At 45.8% G+C, this 22885-nt stretch overlaps 1 protein-coding gene across 1 annotated transcript in view; it reads left to right on the top strand.

Moving 5' to 3' along the window:
• LOC126187999 (glutamate receptor 1-like) overlaps positions 1 to 22885 on the top strand; it is a 1505209-nt gene that overhangs the window by 80727 nt on the left and 1401597 nt on the right. The gene's annotated exons all lie outside the window — the stretch shown is intronic.

The following is a 22885-nucleotide window of genomic DNA, read 5'->3' as shown; positions in this document are numbered from 1 at the left end:
GCATGTCCCCATCAATGAGTTCGAAAGCATCGTTGATGCGAGCTCGCAGTTCTGGCACGTTTCTTGGTAGAGGAGGTTTAAACACTGAATCTTCCACATAACCCCACAGAAAGAAATCGCATTGGGTTAAGCCGGGAGGGCGTGGAGGCCATGACATGAATTGCTGATCATGATCTCCACCACGACCGATCCATCGGCTTTCCAATCTCCTGTTTACGAAATGCCGAACATCATGATGGAAGTGCGGTGGAGCACCATCCTGTTGACCGACGGCTGTGGTACGTTTAGCTCCCTGCTTGCTTTATTCGTCGACTTCCGCGGGTTACGCGTGAATCTTGCCCGCACGCGTTCAACCGTTTCTTCGCTCACTGCAGGCCGACCCGTTGATTTCCCCTTACAGAGGCATCCAGAAGCTTTAAACTGCGCATACCATCGCCGAATGGAGTTAGCAGTTGGTGGATCTTCGTTGAACTTCGTCCTGAAGTGTCGTTGCACTGTTATGACTGACTCATGTGAGTGCATTTCAAGCACAACATACGCTTTCTCGGCTCCTGTCGCCATTTTGTCTCACTGCGCTCTCGAGCGCTCTGGCGACAGAAACCTGAAGTGCGGCTTCAGCCGAACAAAACTTTATGAGTTTTTCTACGTATCTGTAGTGTGTCGTGACCATATGTCAATGAATGGAGCTACAGTGAATTTATGAAATCGCTTCAATCATTTGTAATAGCCCTGTAATGCTTGCAATGCAGTGCAATTTATCAAAAGGATTTGGTTTTAGACGCCCAGTAAATTAATATTGTAGTTTCATTAAGCGTCATCTTGTCTCCTGTGGGTGGATACTACACCTGACGAGTAAAAGACAGCCGTAGAACAAGCACGGACCACTCTTCGTTGATAAATTTCCGTTTTCCTCGTAGAATTCGACACTGTAAACACTGAGTCTCCAAGAGTTATCTATACTTCAGTCGAAGTAACATCAAAATGTCTAAGCCCCGCTACCGTATTGCCAAGTTTAACTGGTCCGTGACAGTGCTAACGGGCACAAGTTTGCGCCTCGGAATGGCGCGACTGTTTGCGCACTGTCAGCTGGGGGCAGCTAGCGGCGCCTGTCCTAGTAGAGGACCTCTGCGGTCCAAGTTGTGCAGACAGTTGGCAAACGCGCCCGTTTGGCTCGCCAATGACGGATTATTCCGCTGAGGAGACCGCTGCAGCAATTCCGCCGGATTACAGGCTGGCTGCGCGTTCAGTGTGCCCCAGCTGCAGGCAGTAATCGGCATCTCTGCGCTGTCGTTTGGACAATGAATGCAGCGTGTAAATACCAGCTTGGCAAAGCAGTGTGTCATACGCTTCCATAAATCTTCATAATGTCTGACACACACATACATCGTGAATGCCTGCATTTTGAAATTAGATTTTTCGATAGAATTTTCTTTTCCAGTTTATAACTTATTCTGTTGTTCTTCCCATTTTCGTCTATAGTAACAGGTTATTTATTAGAATCGGTAGCATTTCCTTTCTTTTACGTTTGAGTACAGTTTTGCTTATCTTACCGAGTTATGTAGTGCTCTTCATCATCAGTCATTCAAATGTATCTCACTATATGTATCTGTTATAAGCTAATATCTTCATTTTTGCATAATTAGCGACTCACACTTTTACAAATAACAGTCGCAGTCTTTCTCTGGAGATATTCCCTTGTATTGTTCCTTCTATTCATTTACAAGGAACTTTTTCAGCTATATTATGTGACCAATTCACTCATGTCTTCTTCGCTTTATTTTTCTCCTAATTGAACTTATTTTACTAATTCTTTATTTCAAGGGATTTAATTTCATTAAAGCACGTTGCCCGTGTTCCTCAATCATGCAGTACCATGCCCCAAATGCACATATTAGCTACCTTTTCCCTCACTTCAGTATCTACATTCTCTGAACTCTGTTAATACCTCTCTAATTCTTTGTTTTATATCTATTTTGCTTGTTCCCTATTTATATTTACAGCTTATTTCTACAGTGTCCTCTGTACCCTTTTACCAATCATATCTCCACTATGACCAATCTTATTTACATTTCACCTTAGTCAATTCTTCTCACATCCAAGAGTAGCATTTAGACATCCACTATCCTTAAGATCTCAGAAATGAACGACTGCTGTCCAGATTACCGCCCATGACAGTATTTCCCAACCTTTTTGGGACAAGAGCTTCTGAATGCAATCAGTTATTAGCCAGCACTTCCGCCCTCCTTTTCCCTCCACTCGTCTTCACCAAAATTACCACCCATCTAAATTTAAAAGTGAAAAATAATTTGTTTGAACATTTTTATTCTTAAGATAATGGATGATAACAGATATAAGTTTTAGTCTTTGTTTTATTAAACAAAGAACTGATGACTCAATGAGACAAATGGTAAAGCTTATTTCTTCTAACCTTTTTTTATACAGTGATGAAGCAATTCCCTCAAAGGAAACTCGTAATCGCACCCCCTCAGATTTAGTGGTAGCCTGCCCCATTGGATAGCCCCTCAAAAACTGAACACTGATGTATGAAAACAGGAAGAAGGTGTACTGAACTGTGGAAAAAATAAGAAAAATACACTCCTGGAAATTGAAATAAGAACACCGCGAATTCATTGTCCCAGGAAGGGGAAACTTTATTGACACATTCCTGGGGTCAGATACATCACATGATCACACTGACAGAACCACAGGCACATAGACACAGGCAACAGAGCATGCACAATGTCGGCACTAGTACAGTGTATATCCACCTTTCGCAGCAATGCAGGCTGTCATTCTCCCATGGAGACGATCGTAGAGATGCTGGATGTAGTCCTGTGGAACGCCTCAGTTGGACCAGTGTTCGTGCTGGACGTGCAGACCGCGTGAGACGACGCTTCATCCAGTCCCAAACATGCTCAATGGGGGACAGATCCGGAGATCTTGCTGGCCAGGGTAGTTGACTTACACCTTCTAGAGCACGTTGGGTGGCACGGGATACATGCGGACGTGCATTGTCCTGTTGGAACAGCAAGTTCCCTTGCCGGCCTAGGAATGGTAGAACGATGGGTTCGATGACGGTTTGGATGTACCGTGCACTATTCAGTGTCCCCTCGACGATCACCAGTGGTGTACGGCCAGTGTAGGAGATCGCTCCCCACACCATGATGCCGGGTGTTGGCCCTGTGTGCCTCGGTCGTATGCAGTCCTGATTGTGGCGCTCACCTGCACGGCGCCAAACACGCATACGACCATCATTGGCACCAAGGCAGAAGCGACTCTCATCGCTGAAGACGACACGTCTCCATTCGTCCCTCCATTCACGCCTGTCGCGACACCACTGGAGGCGGGCTGCACGATGTTGGGGCGTGAGCGGAAGACGGCCTAACGGTGTGCGGGACCGTAGCCCAGCATCATGGAGACGGTTGCGAATGGTCCTCGCCGATACCCCAGGAGCAACAGTGTCCCTAATTTGCTGGGAAGTGGCGGTGCGGTCCCCTACGGCACTGCGTAGGATCCTACGGTCTTGGCGTGCATCCGTGCGTCGCTAAGGTCCGGTCCCAGGTCGACGGGCACGTGCACCTTCCGCCGACCACTGGCGACAACATCGATGTACTGTAGAGACCTCACGCCCCACGTGTTGAGCAATTCGGCGGTACGTCCACCCGGCCTTCCGCATGCCCACTATACGCCCTCGCTCAAAGTCCGTCAACTGCACATACGGTTCACGTCCACGCTGTCGCGGCATGCTACCAGTGTTAAAGACTGCGATGGAGCTCCGTATGCCACGGCAAACTGGCTGACACTGACGGCGGCGGTGCACAAATGCTGCGCAGCTAGCGCCATTCGACGGCCAACACCGCGGTTCCTGGTGTGTCCGCTGTGCCGTGCGTGTGATCATTGCTTGTACAGCCCTCTCGCAGTGTCCGGAGCAAGTATGGTGGGTCTGACACACCAGTGTCAATGTGTTCTTTTTTCCATTTCCAGGAGTGTAGATACAGTAGAAGTTCCAAACTGAATATGTACAATAACGAGTGATGTCAACTGTCATCGTGCCGTCGTTGTGTGGTCACAGTGTTGGACTGCGAAGGGCGAGATCCGGGTTCTAATTTCACACGCCGCGCGGAGCGGCTGAGAGGTTTAGGGCGCCATGTCACGGACTGCGCGGCCCTCCCGCCGGAGGTTCTAGTCCTCCTTCGGGCATCGGTGTGTGTGTTGCTCTCAGCATACGTTGGCTTAAGTAGTGTGCAAGTCTAGGGACTGATGACCTCAGCAATTTCTTCCTTAGGAATTCACACACGTTTGAACTCTAATTTCACACGGTCCCAATTTTTTTTTCACAAAATTACAAACCTTCAATTGGATTATTGACGTGTCTATTCACCGTATTAAAATTTGTGTACGTGTCGTGGCGTAATGTCAGTTTGCAACAGCAACGTGTAGCGAAGAGACCTCCAGACGTACGTACCTCCTATTTGTTCTACACAGATACCCCTTGTTATGCGCCTCTTACGTTCCTTTTTGGAAGTTTTAACTCCTGAATTCCTTCGTTGTAACAAAGTTCACAGCCTTTTTTTTCTTTTTTTTATGCTTTCATGTCTGTGAGAAGTCTACGCTGCATCTCACTACTCTCACTATTCATCACAGAATATGAGTCATGGGGTAAGAATATTTTACCATCGCTAGCAAATGTGATGAGTGGTGACAGCAGGCGAGATGCCGCATACACCTCTCACAGAAATAAAAGCAAAAAAATAAAGGGTGCGAACAGTATTACAAAGAAGGCATTCAGGACTGAAAACTTCCAAAAGGGAACGCAAGAGGCGTATCATGTGGTGCCTATGTAGAACAAATGCGAGCTACTTACGTCTGGAGGTCCCTTCGTTACACATCGCTGTTGAAATAAATATTACACCACGACACATATGCAGATTTGAATACAGCGGACAGACACGTCAATGACCGGTCTGAAAGTTTGTAATTCTGTGGAAAAAATAAATTGTCGTCACGAAACATTCCTCTTCTACACCACTCTACTCCTTAGCGACACTTGATTCACGCTTACTCTGCATCCCCATATAAAATCAACCAAGATAAAATATGTGTTCGGTTACGTATTGTTCGTAAATCACTTGGTTGTTAGACTCTTTGCTCCCAAATTTGCAAAAAATTGAGGACTTCAGCTAGTAATAATGCCGGCCGCGGTGGCCGAGCGGTTCTAGGCGCTCCAGTCCGGAATCGCGCTGCTGCTACGGTCGCAGGTTCGAATCGTGCCTCGGGCATGGATGTTTGTGATGTCCTTAGGTTTAAGTAGTTCTACGTCTAGAAGACTGATGACCTGAGAAGTTGAGTCCCATAGTGCTCAGGGCCACTAGTAATAGTAATAATAATAATAGTAATAATAATAATAATAACACTTCGTGGGTATTATAGCAGTGTAATACCCACTACACAGATATTGTTTTACCGTCAGTTAGTTCGTATATTGTTGCGAAGCCAATAATGAAACAGACTGTAGTCTATTGTGGTAACTAACTGATTGTGGAAATCATTTCATGATACATTTAAGCATATATGATGTACAAGGTGTCCCAAAAATCATCAACAACGCTTAAGGGGCTCCGGAAAGGCTCAAAATCATGAAAAGTTCAATTTTTACTTTTTTGCGTTTTCTGAATCTGCAGACTATTACCTTTTACTAGATATATAATTTATTCAATTCCGAAGACTACAACTATTTTTAATTTTTTTTTGAGATGTGTTCTACATGGGCGTGACCCACTGTGGCGCTGTTAAACAGCTGTCAAATGGTGTTATTATTAACGTCCGTGTTCATCAGGTACATTTTAGTGATGTGAGATAAAGTATGTGTTGTGGCTAACCTGTGATGGTTCAATATATATCGCTGGTGTTATTGTCGATTGTTTCATGTTTATTTACTCTGTCGTTATCTCGAAAATATTCGTAATTAATTCTGTTTCTTGAGTCTCTGTTTTGTTGAAGTATAATAATGAGTAAAAGTAGAGTTATTAGAAATCCTCTGAAGGCTTTTAAGAAAAGGAGAAATGTTGGAAAGCCGAAGGTATGTGTTATTACAGTAAATAATAACATTCTAACATGGTACGAGCGATGCTTGCTTTAGACAAGGAACGCCTTCGGGCTGCAGACAGGGCTGTAAAGAGTCTAGAAATACAAGCAAGAGTAAACAGGAGGAGAAACTAGAGGAAGCTGGAGGAGGAGTTTGCAGAGGATGAAGATAATCCATCCTATGGACCTGGAATGCACTAAAAAGTTAATCCAATCTTTGTCGCTCGATTCCCAAAACTTTTATTTTACATACTAATTACATGTTTTCTAAGGATCTTCCAAACATATTTGTTACAAACTTTCAGTAAATGTTACACAGTACCTTCTGCATAATTTAACACAGCCTTCTTCCAAAAAACTATATATTTTTGAATATATAAATCAAAAAATGCAAAAAAATGTTGTGAATTTTCATTACAATTGAAAAAATTCATCTTTAATAACTGAACTAAAATTTTGTAAAATCCCTGTGTTAAGTTGTAGCCCATATTCCAATAAATAATCTGTAAAAAGTTCAACTTCCTACCTCAAATAATTTGTGAGGCAAGATGTAATTTATAAGCGTTATTTTAACATTGCAAGTATAGGGCGTTCCGGAGCCCCTTAATATGTTGTGCCTGAAGGCAAACCGATTGGTTTTCGAGAAGGTGCCCACACATGGAAACGTACGGGTTGGGCGCTGGAGAGGGTCGAAGTCCGAGAACGAACGGTTGTCACGTTTCGTTTTGGTGTCTGAGTACGGAAGGTAAGCAATCTTTAATCCATCTGTGTACTGCAGATGGACGATCTGAGCCTAATAACTTTCCTGCACATACGCTACCTTCCTGCACACAGTCATTGTGCACATCCCACTGCGGACCTTGTGTGTTCTGCCAGCGCAGTAATTTAGTTGACAGCGGTGCGACATGTACCAGTCCACAGCTGCGGAAACGACCGACATGGTGATTGCATTTGGCAAATTGGGAGAGTTGCTGCAGGATTGTGTGCGGAACGTTTTCCAAACGGACGTACCCCACAGAACTGCACTCTCGAAGCATCGGGAGACGCCTCATGAGATGGCTCTGAGCACTATGGGACTAAACATCTATGGTCATCAGTCCCCTAGAACTTAGAACTACTTAAACCTAACTAACCTAAGGACAGCACACAACACCCAGCCATCACGAGGCAGAGAAAATCCCTGACCCCGCCGGGAATCGAACCCGGGAACCCGGGCGTGGGAAGCGAGAACGCTACCGCACGACCACGAGATGCGGGCGACGCCTCAGAGAAACCGAATAGTTGCATAAAGGTATTTTCTGCCTTTGTTGTGTCCAATATGCGTGAAGTAGTAGCACTTTGAGATTGGTACTTGCGAATACTATCCCCAGTCTACTCTTTGTCCTCTGGTAGGTGTCAAAACGTGACGTGTGTCGGGTCGTCCACTCTCGGCTCTAAAGCTACAGTTGGTGGTGATCACGCTGACAATGTGTGGAGAGGACCCCGCCATCAGCCTTTTTCAGGTGGCACAGGCGCTGCACACGTTTAAGAGTGCCGTGTGGTGTGTTGTCCGTGAACACTGGCTCTATCCATACAATCTGTACAACAATGCAGACTCCAGCCGTAATTCCCGGGCTTCATGCTATTCACGGATGAACGTGTGTAGAGATGTTTTGCCCACGCTATTTGATGTAGTGTCTTTAATTGTTTGGCTGAACTTGTGGCTATAACATGACGGAGTTCGAGTACACTCTAATGTCGACAGGGGACTCACCTGATGGTCGCTTTATCCCAATTGACGGATTGGCAGGGATGGACCAGTTAACTGGTCAGTACGGTCGCCAGATTTGACACCTCTCGAGGCCGGCCGCGGTGGTCTAGCGGTTCTGGCGCTGCAGTCCGGAACCGCGGGACTGCTACGGTCGCAGGTTCGAATCCTGCCTCTGGCATGGATGTGTGTGATGTCCTTAGGTTAGTTACGTTTAAGTAGTTCTAAGTTCTAGGGGACTTATGACCTAAGATGTTGAGTCCCATAGTGCTCAGAGCCATTTGAACCATTTTTTGACACCTCTCGACTACTTTCCGGGAGGTAGTATGAAGAGTTTGTACGGCGTATGGCGCACCTGCTGTAACATCAGCGGAGCACCTTATTGCTCGAGTTCACTGAGCAAATGAAATACTTAAAGGACAACTGCAGGTATTCTGCCACGTTCACGAGGCTCAGCGCCGCGGATGTAGGCTCCGCACTGACGTAGGAGGTACGCAGTTCGAAGCCCGTGTGTAATGCAAACACCGCGATGTGCTTCCGATGTTGCGTTTACTGACGTAATGTGGAACTCACACCCATCTCAGACTTCGACGCTCCCCAGCGCCCAAGCCGTAAATTTCCGTAAATGAGTTCTTTCCAGAAGACCGGTCAGTGTGCCTTCCTACACAACATACTAAGCGTTGTCGGTGTTTCCTTGGGACATCCTTTGAGTTGTAGTAGCGTGGTACAAAGTGCGAAGTATGTATGTGGTGGGCGAGTTAGGTGAGGAAGATATTAATACATTCGTCTCACAGAGCTGTAACCTCCCACCATGTAGCATCAAATAGTAATGATACTATTTCAGATGTAAGATATGATTGTTGCTAATTGATGTAATCAGTATTACAGTCTCACGGAAGAGTGACAACAATAATGAACTTTCGAAAATATTTGAGTTTTGTTTTACCCCTCAGAAATTTTCATTTTACCCCCAAGGTGTTGATTACCTCCAGGTTTTGAACCAGTGGCGCAACGGAAGCGGAGGTGATCGTGTTGTGTACCTAATGTTTCTCCCTGTCTCCTCGGTCCCTGCAAGTATAGACACATAGACACGTCTATCGTTATGTTGTACTGAGAGTCATTTGAAAAGGCGATATGATGATCCTCCAGTGCACACCCTGACATTTTGTGCCCTTCAGTTGTTCCTGAAAGTAGTCGTCACGTACAGACGGAAAAACGCGGTCGGATACTGCAACTGATCAATGTTCAACCAGTCTCGACCAAATATTTGTAAATTATATGTATGAACCAGTCTAATGAATTAGGGAAAATGCTATCAAAACTCCTTCACGAGTTCCCGAGATTACCCCGAACTTACAGACAAAAGCGAGCAGGACACTGCAATTTATAAGGGTGGTTAGAAACAGTCTCAAAAGTTTGTAAGAGTGTTGCATGGTATGTTGTGCTGCGAAATAATCGTTACGAAAAAATTTCCATATTAATTAGCACTGAAGTTAGCCAGTCAGACCGTTGCGCTTACTGGTTCAAATGGCCCGCCACATGCAATTGGTGTCACTTGTTCTCATAGCACCGATGATAACGCGCGAGACTGCTCAGCCATCACCTCAGGTTCAATCCCTACTTCACTTGTTACTATTTTTGAAACCAAACGGAAAACCAAATCGAACAAACTCACTCCTGGCAGAGAACGCACTTTTACTTACATAAAATCAAATATTACAGACATTATTTTTATTAAATTCATACGAAAGATCTGTGAGCTTTTAGAAAACGCGAAGGTGAAAAACAATTAGTATACAGCAGGACGTGAACCCTCTACCTGTCAATGTCTGTTCGACAATTTGCTGCCACAACCAACTATGCTATAAAAATTTATGGTACACTGTTCCAAGAAAGAGCGATCCAGTAATATTATAATTTGTGTAGAAAATACAGTCGTGGTCGCATGGCCTATTCCACGCCAGGGTTTCCTATTAAGCAAGTAATGTAGATCTGATGATGATCTTGCAGTACATCGAAACTGGTCATCCACAAATAAAATGTAACAACTTACACGCGACCACGACTATGATTACTACATAAATTTTACAACTACGCGGTGCTGAAACTCTGCGTTTTGTGACATCGTATTTTGTATTACTATCTGCTAAAGGCTTTAATCGATGAAATATTAATTGAAACTTAATTCCAACAAATACCAACAAGAATAACACGTTTTCGTGAATCTTCGAAGAGTCAGTGCCTTAAAATGGCTTGGTCTCATAACACGGGGGTTACCACGCGAAAGCAAAAACAAAAATTCTTTAACCATCGATTTGACGTTCCCTGTCCTTTTACTACAACAATAGCACAAATAACAATTCGTTCCCGAGATTTTAAGTTGAGACGCCCAGCTAAACCTTCAGGACACGACAGGTAGTTTGGATTGTGAAAAGGGGCCAAAATAAGCGGCTGTCAGTTACACTCGAATATACAACTTTATTTATTTGACCAAACATTAAAATTAAAAAAAAACACTAATTTTTGGAACTTAATAACCGGCTGAATGCGCCATACAATCTCATGCCTTAAGAGCAAGACCACTTTAGTTTATAATTGGCTGAAAGCCAATAACTTAAGACTAAAAAAAAATTAAATTTAAAAAAAAATCAAAGCCTTACTTAAAACAGGTCTTTAAATTAGGCTGAAGCCCAAACAATCTTACACCTTAAGGGCAAAACAACCTTAATTTAAAAATCGGCTGGAAGCCATACAAATACAAACAACAAGAACAAATAAGAAAAGGCAGTTCACCCAATGGCGCTCAGAAGTTTCCGAGGGTCGGCCTGGAATTCAAACACTAACGCTCGCTTAGGTGAGACAGGCAGTCGGCCCAACCATTCTGGATCCGACGACAATCCAACAGACAGACAGTCAACGGACTCACCGATAAGAGAACTTCCGCTCCACCTGACCAGCACACAACAGGGAGTTCAATGGAACAACGTAGGTAGGCGCCCGCAACTTATTATACAGGGCTATTACAAATGATTGAAGCGATTTCATAAATTCACTGTAGCTCCATTCATTGACATATGGTCACGACACACTACAGATACGTAGAAAAACTCATAAACTTTTGTTCGGCTGAAGCCGCACTTCAGGTTTCTGCCGCCAGAGCGCTCGAGAGCGCAGTGATACAAAATGGCGACAGGAGCCGAGAAAGCGTATGTAGTGCTTGAAATGCAGTCACATCAGTCAATCATAACAGTGCAACGACACTTCAGGACGAAGTTCAACAAAGCTCCACCAACTGCTAACTCCATTCGGCGATGGTATGCGCAGTTTAAAGCTTCTGGATGCCTCTGTAAGGGGAAATCAACGGGTCGGCCTGCAGTGAGCGAAGAAACGGTTGAACGCGTGCGGGCAAGTTTCACGCGTAGCTCGCGGAAGTCGAAGAATAAAGCAAGCAGGGAGCTAAACGTACCACAGCCGACGGTTTGGAAAATCTTACGGAAAAGGCTAAAGCAGAAGCCTTACCGTTTACAATTGCTACAAGCCCTGACACCCGATGACAAAGTCAAACGCTTTGAATTTTCGGCGCGGTTGCAACAGTTCATGGAAGAGGATGCGTTCAGTGCGAAACTTGTTTTCAGTGATGAAGCAACATTTTTTCTTAATGGTGAAGTGAACAGACACAATGTGCGAATCTGGGCGGTAGAGAATCCTCACGCATTCGTGCAGCAAATTCGCAATTCACCAAAAGTTAACGTGTTTTATGCAATCTCACGGTTTAAAGTTTACGGCCCCTTTTTCTTCTGCTAAAAAAACGTTACAGGACACGTGTATCTGGACATGCTGGAAAATTGGCTTATGCCACAACTGGAGACCGACAGCGCCGACTTCATCTTTCAACAGGATGGTGCTCCACCGCACTTCCATCATGATGTTCGGCATTTCTTAAACAGGAGATTGGAAAACCGATGGATCGGTCGTGGTGGAGATCATGATCAGGAATTCATGTCATGGCCTCCACGCTCTCCCGACTTAACCCCATGCGATTTCTTTCTGTGGGGTTATGTGAAAGATTCAGTGTTTAAACCTCCTCTACCAAGAAACGTGCCAGAACTGCGAGCTCGCATCAACGATGGTTTCGAACTCATTGATGGGGACATGCTGCGCCGAGTGTGGGAGGAACTTGATTATCGGCTTGATGTCTGCCGAATCACTAAAGTGGCACATATCGAACATTTGTGAATGCCTAAAAGAACTTTTTGAGTTTTTGTATGTGTGTGCAAAGCATTGTGAAAATATCTCAAATAATAAAGTTATTGTAGAGCTGTGAAATCGCTTCAATCATTTGTAATAACCCTGTACATTGAGCTGTCAAGCTACACACCGTGCTGGACAGCGGCAACACGATGAGGAAAATACACTGCCTGCATTTACTTCAACGGCCAGGGCAGGCAACCGGAACGTTAACGGCCACAAGGCAGAAGATTCCGTTGTTGCACTTCAGTTCAAAATAACCACGTACAGTTAAACTCCACCGGCCGGGGGGGGGGGGGGGGGGGTAAAATTTTCCAACTTGAAAACACACGTTGTTGCTCGCGGGAATGTCCCAACAGCCGACAACGAAATCCAAATGACACTACTTTCTGCTAGATTAAGTAAAAAATCAACTTTCATGTCCAGGATCGGTGAGCCACGGACCTCGTATTAATGGGAACAGCACCACACAAATCGATCACAAGTAGATGTCGCCAGCGGCCCTGGCCAAGCTACGCACCGCGGAGATTTCCTCGCTGCTCCACGCCAACCGACCAACTGTTCGCACACTGCACAGCCGGAAACTATAAGCGCCAGGCCAAAGATAGCACAAGGTACGAATATCGATACACACCGCTGCTGTCACTCGTGGGGAGAGAGGATAACAGCATAATCGCGATAACCACGGGAGAATAAACACAGCATAGCAATCAAGGTTTAATTCAACGAATAACATGAGCCAGCCACGGCTCATAAGTGTGCTGGTGATTAGAAACAGCATACCTGCATACGTTCCAACGTAAAACATAAAACCCACTAAATATTGGCTTCTACTAAAGTAGGTTGTCATTTCATTTTCATTGAAAAAGGGGAACATTTAAATTTGAGAAAAACCTGGGACAATGAAGAAAGAAACGGGAGATAAATATTGTATTGACTAAATTTAATACACATACAAGTTTACTTTTACAACGTGCACTCAGATGATCCCAAATCACTTTTTTCAATTATTCTGCCACACTATCACCGTACTTTTTACTTTTATGTACTTTACAAGAAGTGCATTTTCGTTTGAAATTGTATCATACAAGTCAGTATACGATACACCATTAAAGTGTGTTTTGACATTGAGCAGGGCCCTCACTGTTTCAACTTTCATTCTGTTTTTTTTTTTTTTTTTTTTTTTTTTCGTCTGACCACAGAGAGTTCACTAACGAAAACATACGTTCCACCATGACCAATAGCAAATTTTGATCTGCAAAAAATACATTCTACAGTTTCTCCAGTACCAGTGATGAAAGTAAACTCGTTTTTTCATTGCTGTTAAAATTACACTTTCGTTTTGGCATAATGAAACAGTGATTGCACAGTGCAAAACATTAATAGTGTGGTGACGAAAGCCAGAGAGCAAGTAACAGTGGTGTAGAGTATCTCTGGATCGAAAGAACGGATTCAGTGGATCGATTTAGAAGAGATGAATCTTCGTTGTTATTCGTAACCTATAGTGAGTTTAAAATTACCTGCGATTTTTGACAGTTCGGTACATGTTTGGGGTATGCTGAAAGTCATCACACGCTTCCTAGCGTAAATAATTGCGCAGTTAATACCAAGTCAAACAACCAGTAGCGTAAAATAGTCTAGCCAAGCGGAATCATAAAAATACGGGACAAAAAAACTTTCGGGACAGCGGGACATTTTGGTAAAAAACGGGACTGTCCCGGGAAAAACGGGACGAATTGACACCCTATACTAAACACGACAGTCCGCAGCTCGTGGTCGTGCGGTAGCGTTCTCGCGTCCCACGCCCGGGTTCCCGGCTTCGATACCCGGCGGGGCCAGAGATTTTCTCTGCCTCGTGATGACTGGGTGTTGTGTGCTGTCCTTAGGTTAGTTAGGTTTAAGTAGTTCTAAGTTCTAGGGGACTGATGACCATAGAGGTTAAGTCCCATAGTGCTCAGAGCCATTTGAACTAAACACGACAAATACAGTCTTGTTTCCTGCTTGTGACATAGGTGACATAGGTTCTAGTTTCCTATTGTTTCTGCTTTACCTGGCACGTTGCCGGAATATCGCGGGACTCACTTTGTGTTTCTCGTGACGAAGTGGCTCCTCAACGAGAAATGTCAGTGGGGCCAACGAAATCGTGACGTCACATCAGTCGGCGTGTTCGCCACGCTTCGCGAATGCTCGGCTACTTTCGGGGCCCATGAGAAATCAATATTTAATTGAAAAGGTACCCGTTAAAGGTCATAATTTTTTCGCGTGCTTACGAGAACTTGCATTCATTTAAACAGGCAGATAAGAAGCATTTAACTCATCGGAAATAGTTACTCGCTTTCCGCCAGAGACGGCTGTTAGCACTCGTAAGACCTGCAGCATCACGTGGCGTGACGTACACGCCACAGCCTGTCTTTCTCGTCGGCCTCGAATAGAAAGACGTTACGTTACAAAACAGGCAGAGGGCCACGTAAGCGAAGGCTAGGTGCAAATTGAGACGCGTATAGCGCGTGTGGCGCGACGCAGCGCAGCGCGCATTTTTATAACTGCACAGGTTTAAATGGTACCGCGCAAATTGCGACGCGACGCGACTGGGACACGACAAGCGCCTGCGCCAGGTCGCGCGGCGTTGTGGTTGTGGCACAGTTTCTCGCGCCGCGCGTCGTGGGGCCTCCTTAGCACCGTGGGAAATTTGAGGCGGGGAGCGGAAAAGTAGCCCTATCATATGCTCACATAGGAACGGCGCATACGAGCAGTGGTAGTATTGCCCGTACGATAAATTTTGTCTTACTGTGTACTAAATTTTATTACATTTGGGTAGTGTTTCAGTTTTCGCCATTTAAACACTCCAGCTTTCTTCGTTAGCATATTATACTTTTCCTTTATTCGTATCTGTGTAGTTTTGTTTTTCTTCTGTCAAGAAAAATGCATACTTCAGTAACTGACTAGCCACTGGCCGCTGTAATTGTATCATATGCCTCCGCGATGTTTTCAAATCGCAAGAAGGGACAGAGGGTAGTGAATAATGAAGCAAGGAATATTATAAAATCATGTGATTAAGAAGCGAGGCAGGAAAGTAAAACAAGGTTATCTTCTCGCTGTGGTATGCTGGCGTATCTGTACGATCTGTTACAGAAATTTAGAAAGGGATAATCTCCAAAGGTGTGATCCCTTTGTGCTCCTGGTAAAAAGCGTCCAAGATCTGAAGTACAGAAGTCTCACTGTGATTACTTGGATATGGATGTAATAATGTAATACGACACACTGTACTACACGTATGTGAACATCAAATGTTCAAATGGCTCTGAGCACTATGGGACTTAACATCTCTGATCAGCAGTCCACTAGAACTTAGAACTACTTAAACCTAACTAACCTAAAGATATCACACACAACCATGCCCGAGGCAGCATTCGAACCTGCGACCGTAGCGGTCACGCGGTTCCAGACTGAAGTGCCTAGAACCGCCCGGCCACAACGGCCGGCTTGTGAACATCACATAACCAGTACAAGCTAGAAACCGTCGAAAAGGAGTCACAAATAACAATGTTTTAATTGGTTCGTCGTGGTGAGAAAAAGCATTTCAATTGTTGCATGCACATTATCAGCATTAATAAACTAATTATACAACAGGCTGCACAAATGAAGAAAATCGTCGGTACTATTACGAAAATAGGAATATCCTAAAAGTGTCTTATGATTAGACATATTTGATATGTTTAAATGTACTGCTGACAAAGGCAGATATACTTTCATGACAATGTTTTTCGAACTCTACCTCACAACGCACACATGGCTAGCTCGTGCATTCCTGTCGCGCGCTTTATCCTCCGCTGCTGACAGTACACTGACCATTGTGTTGTGCGACGGATCAATTATTTATTTTTCTCAATAACAACTGTTTTATTCGCGATCACACATTGTCAGTTTGGCAAGCCGTAGGTGAGTCACCAGTATCTGGCATGTGCCTATCATTCCGCCTGAAGGAACGCTCGTAATTATTTTAATACCGCTCAGATCAAGAGAAGGAATAAAATTCTTTGGTAAGTTTCCATTCCAGTCGCTCAGTGTTAAAAATACACTCCTGGAAATGGAAAAAAGAACACATTGACACCGGTGTGTCAGACCCACCATACTTGCTCCGGACACTGCGAGAGGGCTGTACAAGCAATGATCACACGCACGGCACAGCGGACACACCAGGAACCGCGGTGTTGGCCGTCGAATGGCGCTAGCTGCGCAGCATTTGTGCACCGCCGCCGTCAGTGTCAGCCAGTTTGCCGTGGCATACGGAGCTCCATCGCAGTCTTTAACACTGGTAGCATGCCGCGACAGCGTGGACGTGAACCGTATGTGCAGTTGACGGACTTTGAGCGAGGGCGTATAGTGGGCATGCGGGAGGCCGGGTGGACGTACCGCCGAATTGCTCAACACGTGGGGCGTGAGGTCTCCACAGTACATCGATGTTGTCGCCAGTGGTCGGCGGAAGGTGCACGTGCCCGTCGACCTGGGACCGGACCGCAGCGACGCACGGATGCACGCCAAGACCGTAGGATCCTACGCAGTGCCGTAGGGGACCGCACCGCCACTTCCCAGCAAATTAGGGACACTGTTGCTCCTGGGGTATCGGCGAGGACCATTCGCAACCGTCTCCATGAAGTTGGGCTACGGTCCCGCACACCGTTAGGCCGTCTTCCGCTCACGACCCAACATCGTGCAGTCCGCCTCCAGTGGTGTCGCGACAGGCGTGAATGGAGGGACGAATGGAGACGTGTTGTCTTCAGCGATGAGAGTCGCTTCTGCCTTGGTGCCAATGATGGTCGTATGCGTGTTTGGCGCCGTGCAGGTGAGCGCCACAATCAGGACTGCATACGACCGAGGCACACAGGGCCAACACCCGGCATCATGGTGTGGGGAGCGATCTCCTACACTGGCCGTACACCACTGGTGACCGTCGAGGGGACACTGAATAGTGCACGGTACATCCAAACCGCCATCGAACCCATCGTTCTACCATTCCTAGACCGGCAAGGGAACTTGCTGTTCCAACAGGACAATGCACGTCCGCATGTATCCCGTGCCACCCAACGTGCTCTAGAAGCTGTAAGTCAACTACCCTGGCCAGCAAGATCTCCGGATCTGTCCCCCATTGAGCATGTTTGGGACTAGATGAAGCGTCGTCTCACGCGGTCTGCACGTCCAGCACGAACGCTGGTCCAACTGAGGCGCCAGGTGGAAATGGCATGGCAAGCCGTTCCACAGGACTACATCCAGCATCTCTACGATCGTCTCCATGGGAGAATAGCTGCCTGCATTGCTGCGAAAGGTGGATATACACTGTACTAGTGCCGACATTGTGCATGCTCTGTTGCCTGTGTCTATGTGCCTGTGGTTCTGTCAGTGTGATCATGTGATGTATCTGACCTCAGGAATGTGTCAATAAAGTTTCCCCTTCCTGGGACAATGAATTCACGGTGTTCTTATTTCAATTTCCAGGAGTGTACGAAGGGTTACGGCGACTCCACCAAAATTCCAACAGAATTGGCAATCTTTTTCTGTTTGAGTTCTTAAACTTTTCTCATTCGAAGAAGCATCACCGTTTGTGAGTAACGGCCACATTTCTCTTGGTCACTGGTTTAATTGTACTTCCTTTGTCACAGTGTAATTTGCCAAACTCATTTCACAGCAGCTATTGAGACAGAATTCCGAAATGGAGTGCCTCATTAAACAAGTAACTGGTAATCAAAGAGCTCAACAGCTTACGAAAAACCTCGTAGTGTCGGTTTGCAGTAACATAAAAGAAGAAATTTCAGGTTCATTTTCATACTAGGAAGCTCTTGTTTCGCTAGCTGTCGATAACTTAAAAGATTACAGTCACCGGAGTGACATAAATAAAAAGGGAAGTATAAGTATTGATATATCGCCATAGATAAGGAAGTTCCGTGTGTTTAAGAATTTGCCCAACACTCTCCTCCTTGTATGCTATCATTCGCCAAACTTTCGTTTCGATGTCTCGAGCGGTTTATGAGATATGAGAGATGATGTGAGTATTTCATTCTCGCGGTCGTGAGATCGGAAGTGAGCGCGCTACATGGAATCCATTTTCTCGAGATCGGAGGCAGATGGAGACCTCCTCTCAAGTCGAAACAAAAATTCAACATGTTAGCTAAATTTCATACGCAGCAACATGTGGTGTAATACGCACCAAACGCAAAATCATAGCGACCCCTAATTTTCGTTGCAAACTTTTTGAGTTTTGCGTAGTGTCTTACTAAAATGTGTACATGAGAATAAGAATGTTCATTAGCGAGATGATGGGCACTTCGCCACGAAGCTGACATATAACGCTACAAGTAAGGCAAAAATCAAATATTTTCAGTGAATAGTTTCTTGAAAATCGTTTGAGGAAGATAACAGGTTGCGGGCGCTTCGGTTCTGTCAGCGCAGAGCGTCGCCAGTCGGCGCGTGCGAAGTATGGTGTACGCGTCGCAATATGCGCTGAACCCTCGCGACTCGTGCGGCACGTGTGTGTCGCGCTGTAGTGTCGTGTCACGTCACACGTGCTGTACGCGTCTCAGTTTGGGCCCAGCCTAAAGCTAACTGGTCGCTTGCGCCGATGGCTTAAGATAGTGTCGCAAGTTCCATGCCGCTTTTCGCGGATGATGCTGTAGTATACAGAGAAGTTGCAGCATTAGAAAATTGTAGCGAAATGCAGGAAGATCTGCAGCGGATAGGCACTTGGTGCAGGGAGTGGCAACTGACCCTTAACATAGACAAATGTAGTGTATTGAGAATACATAGAAAGAAGGATCCTTTAGTGTATGATTATATGATAGCGGGACAAACACTGGTAGCAGTTACTTCTGTAAAATATCTGGGAATACGCGTACGGAACGATTTGAAGTGGAAAGATCATATAAAATTAATTGTTAGTAAGGTCTGTACCAGGTTGTGATTCATTGGGAGAGTCCTTAGAAAATGTAGTCCATTAACAAAGGAGGTGGCTTACAAAACACTCGTTCTACCTATACTTGAGTATTGCCCATCAGTGTGGGATCCGTACCAGATCGGGTTGACGGAGAAGATAGAGAAGATCCAAAGAAGAGCGGCGCGTTTCGTCACAGGGTTATTTGGTAACCGTGATAGCGTTACGGAGATGTTTAGCAAACTCAAGTGGCAGACTCTGCAAGAGAGGCGCTCTGCCTCGCGGTGTAGCTTGCTCGCCAGGTTTCGAGAGGGTGCGTTTCTGGATGAGGCATCGACTATATTGCTTCCACCTACTTATACCTCCCGAGGAGATCACGAAAGGAAAATTAGAGAGATTCGAGCGCGCACGGAGGCTTTCAGACAGTCGTTCTTCCCGCGAACCATACGCGACTGGAACAGGAAAGGGAGGTAATGACAGTGGCACGTAAAGTACCCTCCGCCACACACCGTTGGGTGGCTTGTGGAGTATAAATATAGATGTAGATGTACACACGTACTGCCACGCTCCCCAGTGTCCGCACAGCGACCGGGGAAAACATGGAAACATTTTTAGTAGCCAGCAGTCTACTTCGATCTCATAAATGCTGGGAACCACTAGCACAGACTTCTACTGCTCATCCCGTGAAAGATGTTGGAGTTAACCTCACGGTTCGGGTGACGGCTTATCTCCCCCTTCCAATTTCTTCACTTGCTTTGAGAGCTCGGCACGTCATCAGGCCGGCATGTGGTCGCCGGCGGCCGCGGAACTTGCGGGAAGCAAATAGCGCGCGCCTCGGCATTCCGCCGCTGCTGCCTTCATAACGGGCCATTGTTAGCGCGGCCGCCATCCATCACTGCGCCGCGTCACACCTCGGCGCGCGTCCCGTAAAAACAGATTACTGCGCCGGCCGCGTTAACGACCGCCTGACGCCTGACGCCGGCTGGCGAATACCGGGCGCTAACCCCCCCCCTCTCCCCCCCCCCTGCCAAATTGGCTTTGTTTTATGCGGCCAGCAACAATCAGCCGCTCCGGCACAGGCGACGTTATCACGGGCGCTCGCGCCGCGCTAACGAGACGGCACAAACAGCGGACCGCTCCCTCCTCCTCGGCAGGTGTTTTACTTTGCATCTCATTACTATCACTGAGCGTAACAGGTGCCGCTCCGCCATTAATACTGGCAAAAAAGGAAAGAAAGAATACAAGATTTTGCGAGAAGTAATTGGCTTTTTCAACGAAGGGAAGGACACTACAGTTGAGGTCATTAAGGCCGAAGTACTAAATCAGTTGGTCCAGGAAAAAAAAAAGCCGATAGACGGAGACCTGTAGGAAGGAAGTAGCACAACAATGATGAGTTTTATATAAACTACGAATACAGTTGTGGAAATCAGTCTAAAGTCATGGATGAAATCTGGTTTCGCAGGGCAGAGCTGATTAGTTATGGCTGTGGAAAGGGGCCAGTTAGTTGAGCAAAACACACAAACTTTATTTTCCTAAAAACGCTTAATCACACATGCCCTTAAAAGAATAAAAAAACAATTCAGCTGGAAGCCCTAACACAAGTTATTACAATTGCTTTAAGATATACACGTGGCCGGCTGAAGACCTTACTTTTAAAAAAAATTAAAAATAAAATATTACGTAAATAGTCGGCTGAAGGCTAAAAAAAATGTTTCAAATGGCTCTGAGCACTATGGGACTTAACATTTGAGGTCTTCAGTACCCTAGAACTTAGAACTACGTAAACCTAAGTAACCTAAGGACATCACACACATCCATGCCCGAGGCAGGATTCGAACCTGCGACCGTAGCGGTCTCGCGGTTCCAGACTGAAGCGCCTAGAACCGCTCGGTCACAACGGCGGCCCGGCTGAAGGCCCACACAAACACAGAACAACTTCAAGGCTTGACGGCCTAAACAAGAAAGATTTGAAATAGAGTAAAATCTCCTTTTTTAAAATAACTTATAAACAATTCAATCTTGAAACCTTAATGTAAGTCGGCTGAAGGCCTTATTTTAAAATTAAAACAAACTAAATTAATAGACGGCTGAATGCCTCGCATAGTACTTGAGACAAAAGAAAATCACAATCTAAAAACAACAGAACAGTGGTGCTCAGAAGTGCTCCAAGGGTCGGCCTGAGGAGGTAACTAACATACGTTTAGGTGAGACAGACAGCCAAAAGTAAGGTTAAATAATCGGACGGCAACCCGACCCAGGGACGTCTGAAGGACCGAGCAACAAACTAATCAATCCCCTTCCGCCCGACCAACGGCACGACAACTGAAAATATCAGCAAGGATGAAGATACCAGCAGCACTACGTCTTCAAAATTGGCGTTTAAATAGAACCAAGGCACAATAACCGCTCAAAAATATGAACAACACCAAAGGCTTTCGAACTACACGCGGTACGGACAGCATCAACATGGCGAAGAAAACCCACTGCGGAACACTACGCAAAAAACCTCGCCGCGGAGACTTCCTCGCTGCTGCGTCCCAACCGACCGACTGCTTACTCCAGTACGCAGACACTATTAACATAACTGCTCAGTCGAAATTACACAAGCTAGACACAGTCCACGGAATCACTTCCACAAGAACTCGAACAATACTAAGACCAGTCACTGTGGAACAGCAAGGACGAATCACAACTCGACACACACAGAGAACCCGAAGCGGTCGGCGACCAAATGTACGTCGTCCGATGAGACGACAGACCGAAAGACCAGCCAAGGTCGTCCCCAGTCGAGGGATGTACAGGGTGTTTCAAAAATGATCGGTATATTTGAAACGGCAATAAAAACTAAACGAGCAGCGATAGAAATACACCGTTTGTTGCAATATGCTTGGGACAACAGTACATTTTCAGGCAGACAAACATTCGAAATTACAGTAGTTACAATTTTCAACAACAGATGGCACTGCGGTCTGGGAAACTCTATAGTACGATATTTTCCACATATCCACAATGCGTAGCAATAATATGCCGTAGTCTCTGAATGAAATTACCCGAAACCTTTGACAACGTGTCTGGCGGAATGGCTTCACATGCAGATGAGATGTACTGCTTCAGCTGTTCAATTGTTTCTGGATTCTGGCGGTACACCTGGTCTTTCAAGTGTCCCCACAGAAAGAAGTCACAGGGGTTCATGTCTGGCGAATAAAGAGGCCAATCCACGCCGCCTCCTGTATGTTTCGGATAGCCCAAAGCAATCACACGATCATCGAAATATTCATTCAGGAAATTAAAGACGTCGGCCGTGCGATGTGGCCGGGCACCATCTTGCATAAACCACGAGGTGTTCGCAGTGTCGTCTAAGGCAGTTTGTACCGCCAAAAATTCACGAAGAATGTCCAGATAGCGTGATGCAGTAATCGTTTTGGATCTGAAAAATGGGCCAATGATTCCTTTGGAAGAAATGGCGGCCCAGACCAGTACTTTTTGAGGATGCAGGGACGATGGGACTGCAACATGGGGCTTTCCGGTTCCCCATATGCGCCAGTTCTGTTTATTGACGAAGCCGTCCAGGTAAGAATAAGCTTCGTCAGTAAACCAAATGCTGCCCACATGCATATCGCCGTCATCAATCCTGTGCACTATATCGTTAGCGAATGTCTGTCGTGCAGCAATGGTAGCGGCGCTCAGGGGTTGCCGCGTTTGAATTTTGTATGGATAGAGGTGTAAACTATGGCGCATGAGACGATACGTGGACGTTGGCGTCATTTGGACCGCAGCTGCAACACGGCGAACGGAAACCCGAGGCCGCTGTTGGATCACCTGCTGCACTAGCTGCACGTTGCCCTCTGTGGTTGCCGTACGCGGTCGCCCTATCTTTCCAGCAC

This window comes from Schistocerca cancellata, chromosome 5 (assembly GCF_023864275.1).
Source record: "Schistocerca cancellata isolate TAMUIC-IGC-003103 chromosome 5, iqSchCanc2.1, whole genome shotgun sequence".
Taxonomy (NCBI): Eukaryota; Metazoa; Arthropoda; class Insecta; order Orthoptera; family Acrididae; genus Schistocerca; species Schistocerca cancellata.
This window is presented reverse-complemented; position numbering and strand designations above follow the sequence as displayed.